Source organism: Moschus berezovskii, chromosome 11 (assembly GCF_049115385.1).
Source record: "Moschus berezovskii isolate FMDL1 chromosome 11, NW_MosBer_1.0, whole genome shotgun sequence".
NCBI lineage: Eukaryota > Metazoa > Chordata > Mammalia > Artiodactyla > Moschidae > Moschus > Moschus berezovskii.
The window spans coordinates 23,188,319-23,201,975 of NC_142470.1; the positions used below are offsets into that span (position 1 = coordinate 23,188,319).

Genomic DNA, 13,657 nt, shown 5'->3' on the forward strand with positions numbered 1-13,657 from the left:
GTCTTGTATACCCACCATATGCATTTACCTCACCAGTCCAAGGTTGGACGCTGAGTTTTCCCCCCAGGATGCAAAGAGACAATCAATCTGTCAAAGCTGAACCCACACCATGTCATTTCATTAATTTACAGCGAAAAATACAACCAGAAGGGAGAGCAGCTCTTCTTTTGACAAACACGTTTTATCCCTATAGAAGAGTTAACTGGTAAATCAAATTTTAGCCAGATACTTATTTCTCATGAAGAATCAGAAAGAGAGAATGAGGAGGTAAGTGTCAAAGCTAAGCACCAAATAGCATTAAACTATGACTGTCTGGTACATGTTAAGCTACATTAGAGACACACCAGACAAGATGAACCCTTGACCTGTATCCTGGGTAGTGCTTGGATGGGTACAACCAGTGGACAAAACTGCTTGAGGGGAATAATATTTTCATACTCTATCTCCAGTTGGCCATGCAGTAATATTCAGTAAAGGCTGGTTGATTGTTGGAATAAAAAACAATGTCTCAGGCATTGGTTTTCCATTCTTTGAATCCATCTACACCACTTCATCTACACCATCTTAATCATATGCACTGCTGTATATATGATTCTTCTATGTGCAGCAAAGTGCCCAAAATGCTTCTTCTACTTGATTGCAGTCAGTCCCTGCTGCTGTGACAAAATGCAGTGAATTGACTGCCTTATATGGAAAGGTCTTACAGCTCTGGAGGCTGGAAGTCTGCGATCAGGGTGCTAGCATGGCTAGGTCTGGTGAGAGCTCTCTTCTCGGTTTGCAGACGGCCACCTTCTTGTTCTGCCTTCACATGACAAGGAATATGGAGTGGATAGAATAAGTTCTCTAATCTCTCTTCTTTATAAGAGCACTAACGTCATCATGAGGGCTCCACCACCTCCATGACCTAATTAATTACATTCAGGGGGCAGGGGTAGGGAACGTGGTTTAGGGTTTCAACATAGGAATGCGAAAGAGACACAAAGATGCAACATGCCTTCCATACCTGCCTCCTTTCTTTCTCATCCTCTACTTGACTTTACAAGTCCAGTCAGGAGCTTGTTGCCTCCTTAGGCCAACTACTTTTGGATATAATATCTGCCTTTTAACTATAACATTCCCTCCACAGCATACCAACAATATTCAACATCTGGCTTTGCCTGAGGAGACTTTTGGAAAAGGCTCAACAGGAAAGGCAGAGTTGAGGAATTGGTCAGGCTCACCTTGAAGTTGCCATTTCATAAATGTTTATTCAAAAAAAGAATGCCAGCGTGGGCTATTGTATTTCACTTTGGATGAGAAAAGCTAAAATCCTTATATATAGTAAATCTAGAATTATTTTGCTAGTAAATAACACACTGCCCTTTGTTTCTAGGGATCTGTCTCAATAATGGAAACATGACATGACTATATTATTCCCAAAGATATAAGAGATAATTAGATATACATATGTATACATATTTATTGTATTCAAATAAAATAATTTTGCAAGCTTCTGAGATACATGAGCGTATAAATGAATCACTCAAACATGTCTGAAAGCATATGAAGGATTTATATCACTTCCAAAATACAAAACATCTCAGAAGCACTACTATCAAATTAAGATATTGCTTAAATGATTATTTTCTGATACAGTCCAAGAGATTGGTTAGTATTTTAACATGGAATAAAATTTCCAATTAACCTGTATCTCATATTGGAGGATCTTGATGGGAGTCCATAGATTGAATGAGTGAATGAATGAATAAGCCTGTGAGAATTTTGTTCTCTTTGGCCCTTTAAGCAGACTGAAGCCATTTGAGTGGAAAGAGCTCCTTTCTAGGACTGGGAGGGGGCAGATTCCTCTGCACAGGAAAGAAAAGCGCCCTGATGAGGCAGTCATCAGTATACATAGAGAGAGTCTGAAAAGAAACCCTGATATGAAGTCAGTGCAGCACACATATCATCCCTTTCCATCTCCCAGGGACGGGACGCAACGAGTAGGCAGTTTGGTTCCCTTTTACAGGCAAGGGAAATGGACTCAGTGTGATGAAATAACCTACCGCTTACTCTACAGCAGTGGAATGGCTAATCTTGGACTTGAATCAGCCCACCTGTTTGATTCTAAGACTCATGTTTTTCATCACTGTGCTGACTCCTGTTCTCTGCCTACCCACCCCCCCGCAGAAGGATTAGGTACAACAGCAGAGCTTCCTACACCAGAATGACTTGTTTTGCAGGAAGCCTTCCAAAAGAGGAAAGTCAGAGCTCTTTCTCGCTTCTTATCTGATTAATCCAAGAATGGAGAGACAGAAGTGGTGGGTAAGACTGTTGGTTTATCCTCACCCCGTTCTAGGCAGCAAGCTGTCAGCATGCATACTATGATTAGTTGAAGATTATAACTGTATTTAAAAATCTGGGTGTGACCTCATCATGGAGATCAAAGGCAGCTTTTGAGATTTAATGCTGTTCCAAAAAAGTCAAGGGAGTGGCCTTTAATTAAGGAGTGAAACTCTCAGCAATTCAATAGTAATGAGACCTTTGAAGTTTACAGAGCATGTTTCCTGTTTGATCTCATTTGTCATAAAACAAGAAATCACCATTTGCCAAGAGATTCCTGTGTTTCCAGCACCATGAGGGGGGAAATCACGTTCTATTTTACAATATACAGGAAGACGAGCAGGTCAATATCAGGACACCTGTCTTACCAACGTTGATGCTGAGGGGCAGAGAGAAGTACCTTCCCTGCTCACTGCCCTGCACTGTGCCAACTGCCAAGAGCTGCCGTCTCCCCTCCATCCCTTCCCAACTAGTTTCTCATTCTTTCTAGAATTAAAGGAAAAAATGTCAGTTCTCACAGTCAAAAAGCTGAGCTTATGTCTCACAAGTCTGTTTTGTCTCAACATGATTGGAATTAACCTAAAACTGAGAAACTACCTAGGAACAGTTGGACACATTTCATAGTCAAGATTCCAGTGTGGAATGCGAGTGGCTGTTATGAATTTGGGAAGCTGTGTACAATCTGGAAAAAATACAACAACAACTGTGTTTCCATTCTAAGAGATCTAGGCCAGCTATGAGAGGGAGTGAGCTACTTAAAATAGACACAGTGTATAGAATAAAATTTCCTATACTTCCTGGTGGCTCTTGTCATGTCCATAAATCATGGGGAGGGTGTTATAGTCTTGGATGGATTTTATGGATGCAAAGATCCATCCCACATTCCCCCGAAATGTCCTTCCATTCCCAAATGTAGTCACAGGTGCAAAGTAATGTTTTCATGAGGATGGGACACACAGTATTGTATCAATAGAAAACAAAACTGACCTTGAATGATGCTGATCAACGTGCAAGTCTGAAGTCTCTTACCAGTTGAGTGGATGCCTCTGAATGAAGTAACTTCTTCCTCTCTCACGTACCATCTGCAGCAGCATCCCCATGCTGCCTCTTCCATAAGGTTGTTGTGACACTGAAGAAAAGAACACACAATCGCTAATCATCAGAAAGAAGGCAAAATAGGCGGGATTGTTCATTTTTGCAAACAGTTCACCAAGCCCTGCAATAAGCTCCAATTTTTAAAAGACTTGGATCAAACAAACACAATAGAACTGGGTCAAGAAAACTTGGGAGAAAGCAAGAAAATGTTCTCTTGAGAAAAATGTTTCCGGCCTAAGAGGAAAGGATTTAAGTTTTTGAATAAGATAAACATGATGATGAACGGATAGGCTGGCTTGAATCAAGGGTATTGTATTAAAAGTGACTAAGAAAAAGCAGAACAACTTAGAGTCAGCAGTGGCTCTTTGTCACTGGAACTGTTAAAGAAAACTAGATGTTTACTCATCAGAAATGTGACAAAGGGAATTCCCACCTTGTGTGAGATGCTCAGGCATAGAACTTAGGTTCTCCTTGCATTTTAAGACTTGATGAAAGACCACAGAGTACAGCAGGATCAATGACAAAGTGTGTTATCTGTGACCCAGATAGAAGTTTAGGAAAACTCAAGTTCACATTAAATATACAGATGGATTAAAAACATTCATCTTGATATTGAGAAATGATCGCTTGGGTAGTATATGGTAGAACACAGGGGAACAAAGGCAGGTGACACAATCATTAACTGGTTGTATTGTTGTAGCCAAACGTTCCGGGAAACAAACTCACTCAGAAGGACAATGCAGATAGTGAAGTGCAGTTTATTACACCGGCAGGACCAAGGCAGAGTCTCCTCTTAGCCAAGGATCCCGACCAACATTTGTGAAAATCTTTTATACCCCACACGTACGTGTCTGAACCCACCACTCCAAATTCCTGGAGACTTACATAAACCAAGGAAAATACAACCCCAATAACCCCATCATTCACATGCTATGTGTTCATGTGTGATGTGCTCATGTGTTCAAACAGTCAAACAGTTAGCCAATAATCAATAAGCCCAAGGTTACACTCCGATAGATACGGAAAAATTTACGGCCTGTCTGGAGGAAGGGGTGATTAGTGTATGTTTTCTCTTAGGTGATGAGTAACCTAGATATGATCTTCAAGGTTCCCCTGTCTGGAGGAGGTCTTAATCCATTGGAAAGGTGGCTGAGCATGATCAGTATGAACAGGCCTAAGTTGGAGTCCAGACCCTATGAATTCCTTGTTTAGTATGACCATAGGCAAGATATTTCATCTCATTAGGCCTCGGTCTCCTCATCTCTAGGAAGAGGGGTTTGGATTCTTCAGGAGAAACTCTGGCTGTGACAGTCTAGAATTTTCTTCTTCCATAAAGGAGGGGTGGCCAGAAAACAGAACCATTCCTTTGAAAGAAGAGTTTTCTATGTATTAATGAACATTAAACCTAACTTTGGGATTATCACATCTCTCTTTGTAAACAGCAAAGAACTGGACATAAGCGGGAAATTGAGCTAAAAAGAGAAAGGAAAGATAATCACTTATATCTTTGTTGCCATATAGCAAAAGAAGATCATGTTAACTATCATTACTCTTAATGCTATTTTCAAAATGACAAGACCTTGCATTATACAGGGTTCATAATTATAATCCCCTACAAATATTAGAAGATTCCCTTCTCAACCATTGCCTTTTCATTTAAGATGCTGAGCCCCACACTACATCCATCCCAAAGTGTGATTTCTCCTCTCTGTTCTTACTCCTTCATTTCAAAGTACACTTTTGTAGAAGTCTGAGTCACAATTTGTGTTTTAGCAGATTTGCCACTACAGTTCTGTTCTTCCATGAGATGGGCACTTTTTTCACTCACACCCAAATATCTGGTTTCCTCTTTTTACCTGATCTTTGAGGAAATGGTCAATGATAGTCTCAAGGCCTATTGTCCAGATCAGGTGATGGCAGCTCCAGAAAATGATGCCTCCTTGCCCCTTTCATGAACCCTTAGCATCAAGAAATCAGGTGCCCTCTCCTGGCATGAGTTTACTCTCAGATAAGTGACCCAGTGCAAAGTTTGGACAGGACACACAGATTAGCTGAGCAAGCAGTAAAGGTCTATCAGTGAATTCCTTACTGGTGATAGAGGAACCTCAGGGTGAATAGAAAGCAAGCTCACTTTTGTTGGATACCTACTATGTGCCAAGCATTGTGTTAAGCACTTTAAAGTCATTATTCCATATTCTAGTCACTCTGAAGTCATTATCCCATTGAATCAGCAAAACCCAGCAACTACCATATATGGATGTGGCATTTGGAATTTTAAAGACTTCATCCACTGACCCATCACACTGCCCGTTTCAAAAAAGTGACAGCATGTAAGTCATTTCACTACCACCATACAGCTGATAGCCAGGTAAGTGAAGACTCAAACTCAAATCTTTCAGCCTCATGTGTACTATTCTTTTCTTCTATTCTGGTTGCCTCCAAATCAAAACACTAAAAGGCAAAATTAATGCTGTGTGGTCACCCAGTGGAGGATGTGATCAACTCCCCACTGGGAAAGGGGTTTAGGAGTGATATATATATATATATATATATATAGATATATATATATATATAGATATATACACACACCTGTGGCTGATTCATGTTGATGTGTGGCAGAAACCAACGTAATATTTTAAAGCAATTGGCCTCTAATTAAAAAAAAATAGGAAAAAAATTAGTTCTGATATTGAAACTGATGATGCTACTACACATGGACCAAAATTATAAGACTGATATTCACATAACAGAACTTTCTAGGATGAACAGGAAAGACACCCAGACTGCTGAGGAATAGTTTGAGTAAAGAAAGGGGCAAATGGTTAGGGGCTGGGGCAGAAACCACTGGGCATACAGTCCAGGAATCGCAGGTGGAGGGTATGCCAGGCTTTCTTATCAGCATGTCCAGAAAGGGGTGAGAAGGAAAGGGCAGGCATAGGGTCTGAAAGCCAGCAGTGGGTACATATCACAAAAGGAGTGAGACTCTTTCTTTGCTACAGGAAATGAGCTCAATGGGAAGACAATGTACTCAGAGTCAAGATGTGGAAAGATCATCCAGGCAGTGGTATTTGCCCTGGAACATTCTTTCCCTTGTGCCCAAACCAGAGGACAAGGCAGAGAGGCTGTATGTGGTGTCACCACTCCACGGAACAGCACCTGTCTCATTCTCTGTGTCTAATGAGTCGGCTCAGATGAAAGCACAACACTCCATCGTAAACAATAATCAGCCTCAATCCATCATGAGCCAAATTATATGTTTGTGTGCACTGAAAAGGCTTAAAGGACCCACTTGTGAGTGGTGGTGGAAAATGCTCACAGTAGATGAGAACATCCCCAAACCAGCTTCAAACCATAAAATTGCACTGATATTTATTGTGACCTTAGTAGACACCAAGGACTTGAACTACAATATTGTCAATCTACCTCCATAACCAACACATGTGGCAGTTGATCAAACTTTAGCCTAGTAGCATGTGTGTGCTTGCTGAGTTGCTTCAGTCACGTCTAACTCTGCGACCCTGTGGACTGTGGCCCCCTAGGCTCCACTGTCTGAGTACTACAGTGGGTTGCCATGCCCTCTTCCAGGAGATATTCCTGACCCAGAGATAGAACTTCAGTCTCCTGCCTGTTCTCATTGGCAGGCATGTTCTTTACCACTAGCGCCACCTGGGAAGCCTTCAACCTAGTAAAGCTCAGATGGTGTTGTTGCAGCATGCCACCCTAGAGGGGGCTGTTTTCATGGTGGTCTATGTGAACGGCGTCCACTGACGTTGTGCAGTGAACAGCCCTCAGAGCTGTGCCCAGTGACCCTGCTCAGAAGAAAGCGTTTTCCTCTAGATCAACCTAGGAAACGGCTGTCCTGTGATTTGAATCCAGGTCTTTCTGACTCCAAACTCCGTGTATTGATTACTCTGTAAGATATCACAAATTGATTTTTTAAATAGCTGAAAGGAAGTAGGGGTTTGGGGAGGGCAGTTGGTTTTCCTTGGGGTTTGTCTTCAGAGTTTTCAGGAAGAAATTTTGCAGTCAGTCCAGGACTGTCAAGTGGGAAGGCTGGCCAACAGTACATTCAAGTCTGTGAATCTGTAAGTGGGAGTTGACCAGGCATTTCAGTGGGGCGTTGATCCTTTGTGCTTGAAATTCCTCAGTTCTGAGTTCAGGAGTCATTTCTGGTGAGGGATCAATAGGATGATGGGGCTTGGGAAAGATTTAGAAAAGTTTATGAATAGTCACTCTTTTATGAATGCCCATCAGACCTGGAGGAGGAGAGAGCTGGAAAGAGCATTCTAAAGTATTTGGATCTGTCCCCTGCCAAGGGATTAGGCAAAGTAATTCAAATGATGCTAGAAACTGCAAGGTCCCCAGGCTTTGTAGTTTTGGGTGCACGTGGTTCTGGGTGCAGTGAGGCACACCTTGGGAAGTAAGACTCTGAGACAGCCCTCCCAGGAGCTGACAACCGAAGATCACGCATCAAGATGAACTCTATGAGCGGACATTTGGAAAAGCGGCTTGGGGAGGTGACGTTTACACAGAACCTTCATTCACTATTGTCAGTCTCTGAGGTTACAATGGTAAACAAGTTGGTGAAGGCCCTGCTTCCAGTGTGGAAGCCTCAGGGTCCTTACATGTGGAGAAGCCCAGCAGAAGAGAATTAACAGAAACATGGTGACATGAAAAGGCCCAACAATGCTGACTTTGAATATGGAGGAAGAAGACCGTGAGTCATGGGAGACACATCGCCTCTAAAAGCTGAAAGAGGCAAGGAAACAGGTTCCCCGCAAAGACCTCCAGAAGGAACATAGCCCTAATTCAAACCTCAATTTTAGTCCAGTGAGAACCACTGCAGACTTCTGACCCACAGAACTGTTAGATAATGAATATGCATCAGTTTAAGCCATTCACTTTATCGGAATATCTGGTTGGCTAAAAATCTGTTTGGGTTTTTCATACCATCTTATGGAAAAACCTAAAGGAAAGTTCTGGCCAACCCAACATATTATAGTAGCAACAGAAAAACCAGTAAACACTGTATTTAATGCTGCTGCTAAGTCACTTCCGTCGTGTCCGACTCTGTGCGACCCCATAAAGCCATTCTTACAATTAGTATAGGATAAAGTTCCAAAACAAAGAAGGAAGAGGAGGAAGGACACAGAACAGAGAAGTGGATTTTTGTTGAGGGTGAGAATCCTGTGGAGAAGCGATGAGAGAATACAGGGTGTTCTGGAAAGCAGTCAGTGATGGCATGTGCCTTGATTAGGCCACATCGAAGCTTGACTCACTGGAAAAGACTCTGAAGCTCGGAGGGATTGGGGTGGGAGGAGACGGGGACGACAGAGAATGAGATGGCTGGATGGCATCACCGACTCGATGGACATGAGTTTGAGTGAACTCCGGGAGTTGGTGATGGACAGGGAGGCCTGGCGTGCTGTGATTCATGGGGTCGCAAAGAGTCAGACACAACTGAGCGACTGAACTGAACTGAACTGAACTGAACTGAAGGTTGGGATTATAAGGATGGGAAAGTGAAGGGGTTTTTGGCGCCAAGGTGAGGTGTTTGGGTGCAGTTCTGTACTCACTGTTGAAGGGTATTACAGAGAATGTGTGCCCATCACAGCTTCATCTATCTTTCCTCCACCCCACCTTCTTTCCTTTCCCCTTTGGAAATTAATCTTTTGAATGCTATCTGCCTTTTCCAAGGAAGCGTAGGAGCTTGAGATGAACACGTACACACTACTATATATAAAACAGATAAACAACAAACACCCAGTGTATAGTACAGGGAATTCTACTCAATATTCTTTAATAACCTACATGGAAAAGAATCTGAAAAAGAATGGATATATGTATATGTATGATAAAGGGGAAAGTTGCTCAGTCACTTCTGACTCTTTGCAACCCCATGGACTATAGAGTCCAGGGAATTCTCCAGGCCAGAATACTGGAGTGGATAGCCTTTCCCTTCTGCAGGGGATCTTCCCAACCCAGGGATCGAACCCAGGTCTCCTGCATCTCCCGCATTCTTCACCAGCTGAGCCACCAGGGAAGTCCATGTATGTGTATAACTGAATCACCTTGCTGTGCACCTGAAACTAACAGCATTGTAAAGCAACTATCACTTCAGTTCAGTTCAGTCACTCAGTCGGGTCCGACTCTCTGCGACCCCATGAATTACAGCACGCCAGGCCTCCCTGTCCATCACCAACTCCCGGAGTTCACTCAAACTCATGTCCACAGAGTCGGTGATGCCATCCAGCCATCTCATTCTCGGTCGTCCCCTTCTCCTCCCGCCCTCAACCTTTCCCAGCATCAGACTCTTTTCCAGTGAGTCAACTCGTCGCATGAGGTGGCCAAAGTATTGCAGTTTCAGCTTTAGCATCAGTCCTTCCAATGGACACCCAGGATCGATCTCCCTTAGAATGGACTGGTTGGATCTCCTTGCGGTACAAGGGACTCTCAAGAGTCTTCTCCAACACCACAGTTCAAAAGCATCAATTCTTTGGCGATCAGCTTTCTTCACAGTCCAACTCTCACATCCATACATGACCACAGGAAAAACCACTGTACAAAAAAGATCTTCATGACCAAGATAGTCACGATAACGTGATCACTGACCTACAGCCAGACATCTTGGAATGTGAAGTCAAGTGGGCCTTAGAAAGCATCACTACAAACAAAGCTAGTGGTGGTGATGGAATTCCAGTTGAGCTATTTCAAATCTTGAAAGATGATGCTGTGAAAGTGCTGCACTCAATATGCCAGCAAATTTGGAAAACTCAGCAGTGGCCACAGGACTGGAAAAGATCAGTCTTCATTCCAATCCCAAAGAAAGGCAATGCCAAAGAATGCTCAAACTATCGCACAATTGCACTCATCTCACACGGTAGTAAAGTCATGCTCAAAATTCTCCAAGCCAGGCTTCAGCAATATGTGAACCGTGAACTCCCAGATGTTCAAGCAGGTTTTAGAAAAGACAGAGGCACCAGAGATCAAATTGCCAACATCTGCTGGATCATGGAGAAAGCAAGAGAGTTCCAGAAGAGCATCTATTTCTGCTTCATTGACTATGCCAAAGCAACTATACTCCAACATAAAACAAAAATTATATGAAAATTTAAAACAAAGCAAGAAATCAAAAGAAAACAAGAAAAAAGATAAAAAGAAAGCATAAGAAATTAAGAATGTAATTTCTGGAAAGAGATCGCTGAGGAAGTCTGGTTATCAGGAATGGACACCACTACAGGCTGCCCAAAGGTGTGCAATATACTTCTCCAGTTATATTACAGCAGAACAATGTCTTCACTGACGGAGAAGGTGGACTTGATGACAAGCAGAGCAGATTAGCTGGAGTTCACTAATATGGACTGACTATCATGACTGTGTTAAAAAACAAACTGTGTTTCCCTGGGCAAGTCACTTCTCTCATCCATCTCATCTGTGAAATGGGTCTGCTTTATTTGAAGATTGCTGAAAAGATCAAAAAGGAGTTGATGTAAGTGAAAGAACTTTGTAAGCAGAAAAGCGCAACCCTTGCGCCATCAGCCCTCTCAGTCCCCAGGCTGCTAATAGCACTGACAGGGAACGAGTCTGTCTTCCTGAGGCCTTAGGGCTGTCTGGTTTTTGGTTTGATCATTAACACCCATGTCATCATCTTCCCCTTCATTTCTGTCTCTTCTTATCTCCCAAGTTTTTGTACTCCCCTTCTAATCAGCTGAATTCTTTGATCACTAATTTTGCCTTCTTGTTAAACAGATCTCTGAAATCTCTTTATTTGTAAACTGGTTTTACAACCCAAATGGCTCCTGCATAATATATAAGCATGTTAGCAAAAGCTGGGAGAATGGTATTCAACTGGGAAGTTTACATAAACAGAGGCAAGATTGTTCTTTGAAAGTAGGTGGTCTTCCTGGAACAAATATTCTTTTTGGATTTGATTCTCTGTTTCAAGAAGAGGAAATAGCTTCAAAGCATTAAAAGGTAATTTCTTTGGTAGTACACTAAAAATAATTCCATAATTAATCCAGAGGATGACTGCTCCTAAAATTACCTGTTCCCAGTACATTTCAAGGTTATGATTTTTATTGAGTTCGTCTTCCCTTTACATGACCTCATATTGAGGTCTCAGTTGGTGATTTGTAGACAATAAAACTACACATTGCTCTACCATGAAACTGTTTCTTCCACATGTAAATGAGGAGGTTTCCTTTCAAACCATGCCTTCTCTGTTTCCCTACCTGGAGCCCTAGGCAGATGGCAGGCTGACCCACTCCCAGCAGGACCAAGCAGGTGGACTGTCAGAGAGGGAAAGTGAGAAAGCCAAAGCTTGGCACAGAATCTACTCATGTGGGCAGGATACAGACTAGGAGATTGACCTATTGATGAATTCTGGAAGTACAGCCAGGCAGGGAAATGATGGTCTCCAGAGGCTGTAGGCACAGAAGGGAGTTTAACACTGTCATGGGCATATACACCTGATGCTGGACTTCTTAGATGGGTGGAGCTTAGCACTGAGCATCCAGAAAGATTGTGTCTGTCCCAGCATAACCTGCCAGCCATGGCTGTTTTCCTGTTTTCCTCTATTCTTACCTACTGGACACATCTTCCTGGCCTCCTTGAGATACACACTCTCTACTGAAAGTTGCCCTGGGAAGATGAACTGTTATCAGTTATACCTCAAATTTAAACAGAATGTGAGATCTCAGAAGATTCGGAGTGATCACAGAGCTTCATATTCCCATTTTACAAGGCTCCAGAGAGCCCAGATGGTGATGGCTAGTTAACTGAGGTCTAGGACCTTGACACACAGGACACAGCCCATGATAGCAGTCACTGTATCAATAACCTCAGATATGCAGATGACACGACCCTTATGGCAGAAAGTGAGGAAGAACTAAAGAGCCTCTTGATGAAAGTAAAAGAGGAGAGTGAAAAAGTTGGCTTAAAGCTCAACATTCAGAAAACTAAGATCATGGCATCTGGTCCTATCACTTCATGGCCAATAGATGGGGAAACAGTGGAAATAGTGGCTGACCTTATTTTGGGGGGGTCCAAAATCACCTCAGATGCTGATTGCAGCCATGAAATTAAAAAACACTTACTCCTTGGAAGGAAAGTTATGACCTACCTAGACAACACATTAAAAAGCAGAGACATTACTTTACCAACAAAGGTCTGTCTAGCCAAGGCTATGATTTTTCCCATAGTCATGTATGGATGTGAGAGTTGGACTATAAAGAAAGCTGATCACTGAAGAATTGATGCTTTTGAACTGTGGTGTTGGAGAAGACTCTTGAGAGTCCCTTGGACTGCAAGGAGATCCAACCAGTCCATCCTAAAGAAGATCAGTCCTGGGTGTTCACTGGAAGGACTGATGTTGAAGCTGAAACTCCAATACTTTGGCCACCTGATGCGAAGAGCTGACTCATCTGAAAAGACCCTGATGCTGGGAAAGATTGAAGGCGTGAGGAGAAGGGGACGACAGAGGATGAGATGGTTGGATGGCATCACAGACTCAATGGACATGAATTTGGGTAAACTCTGGGAGTTGGTGATGGACAGGGAGGCCTGGCGTGCTGCGGTTCATGGGGTTGCAAAGAGTCGGACGTGACTGAGCGAGTGAATTGAAATGAACTGAACTGAACTGAATCAACTCCTATTGGGTTTGGTCTCCTAAACTTCATCTCACCATTTGAAAGGGAGGGTTCTGTATGCCACAGTGGGATGGTTGGGGGGGCAGGAAGTGCAAAGCCTTCCAAGGTCTCCCTAAGACAACTGCCCCATCACCACCAAAGGCAATTCTTACATAGTTAAGTCAATCATTCCAAATGGAGTAGGTCACTAGGAAGGTTTCCAAAACTGCATCATTGAGTCAGGAAATGGCATCATTTCTCTATATTGGGGATCTTAGAGAAAATCCTGAGAGGGCTCTTTGGATAAATTGGTGTGTGGTTTGATCCCATAGTTTGTGAGACATAGAACCTGGATGTTGAACAGTAAGGGATGGTTGCAGAAGCTGTTCAGAATGCAATCCAGGGTTACCATGTCATCTGTGATGAGAACAAAAGAGCCACCACCCAGACATCACAGGGTCGTTTTCTCAAGAGGTTAGATAGAATTGAATCCAGCAAGAAACCTGTGCCATCAGTATCAGGTGTGGCTGAAATTGCATCATGCCCTTGGTCTTCTATTGCTGATGATCTTTCAGCTCCACCATCTCCCACCTAGTCTCACTTCCCCAGTCAATAAC

General features: G+C 42.8%; 1 long non-coding RNA gene across 1 annotated transcript in view; it reads right to left on the reverse strand.

The window, feature by feature from the left end:
- Positions 1-2,198: 2,198 nt before the first annotated feature.
- Positions 2,199-13,657, reverse strand: part of LOC129539160 (uncharacterized) — a 75,273-nt gene continuing 63,814 nt past the window's right edge. Inside the window, exon 3 of the long non-coding RNA XR_008682408.2 lies at positions 2,199-3,448. This is a non-coding gene — a long non-coding RNA (uncharacterized LOC129539160). The remainder of the gene's footprint in view (positions 3,449-13,657) is intronic.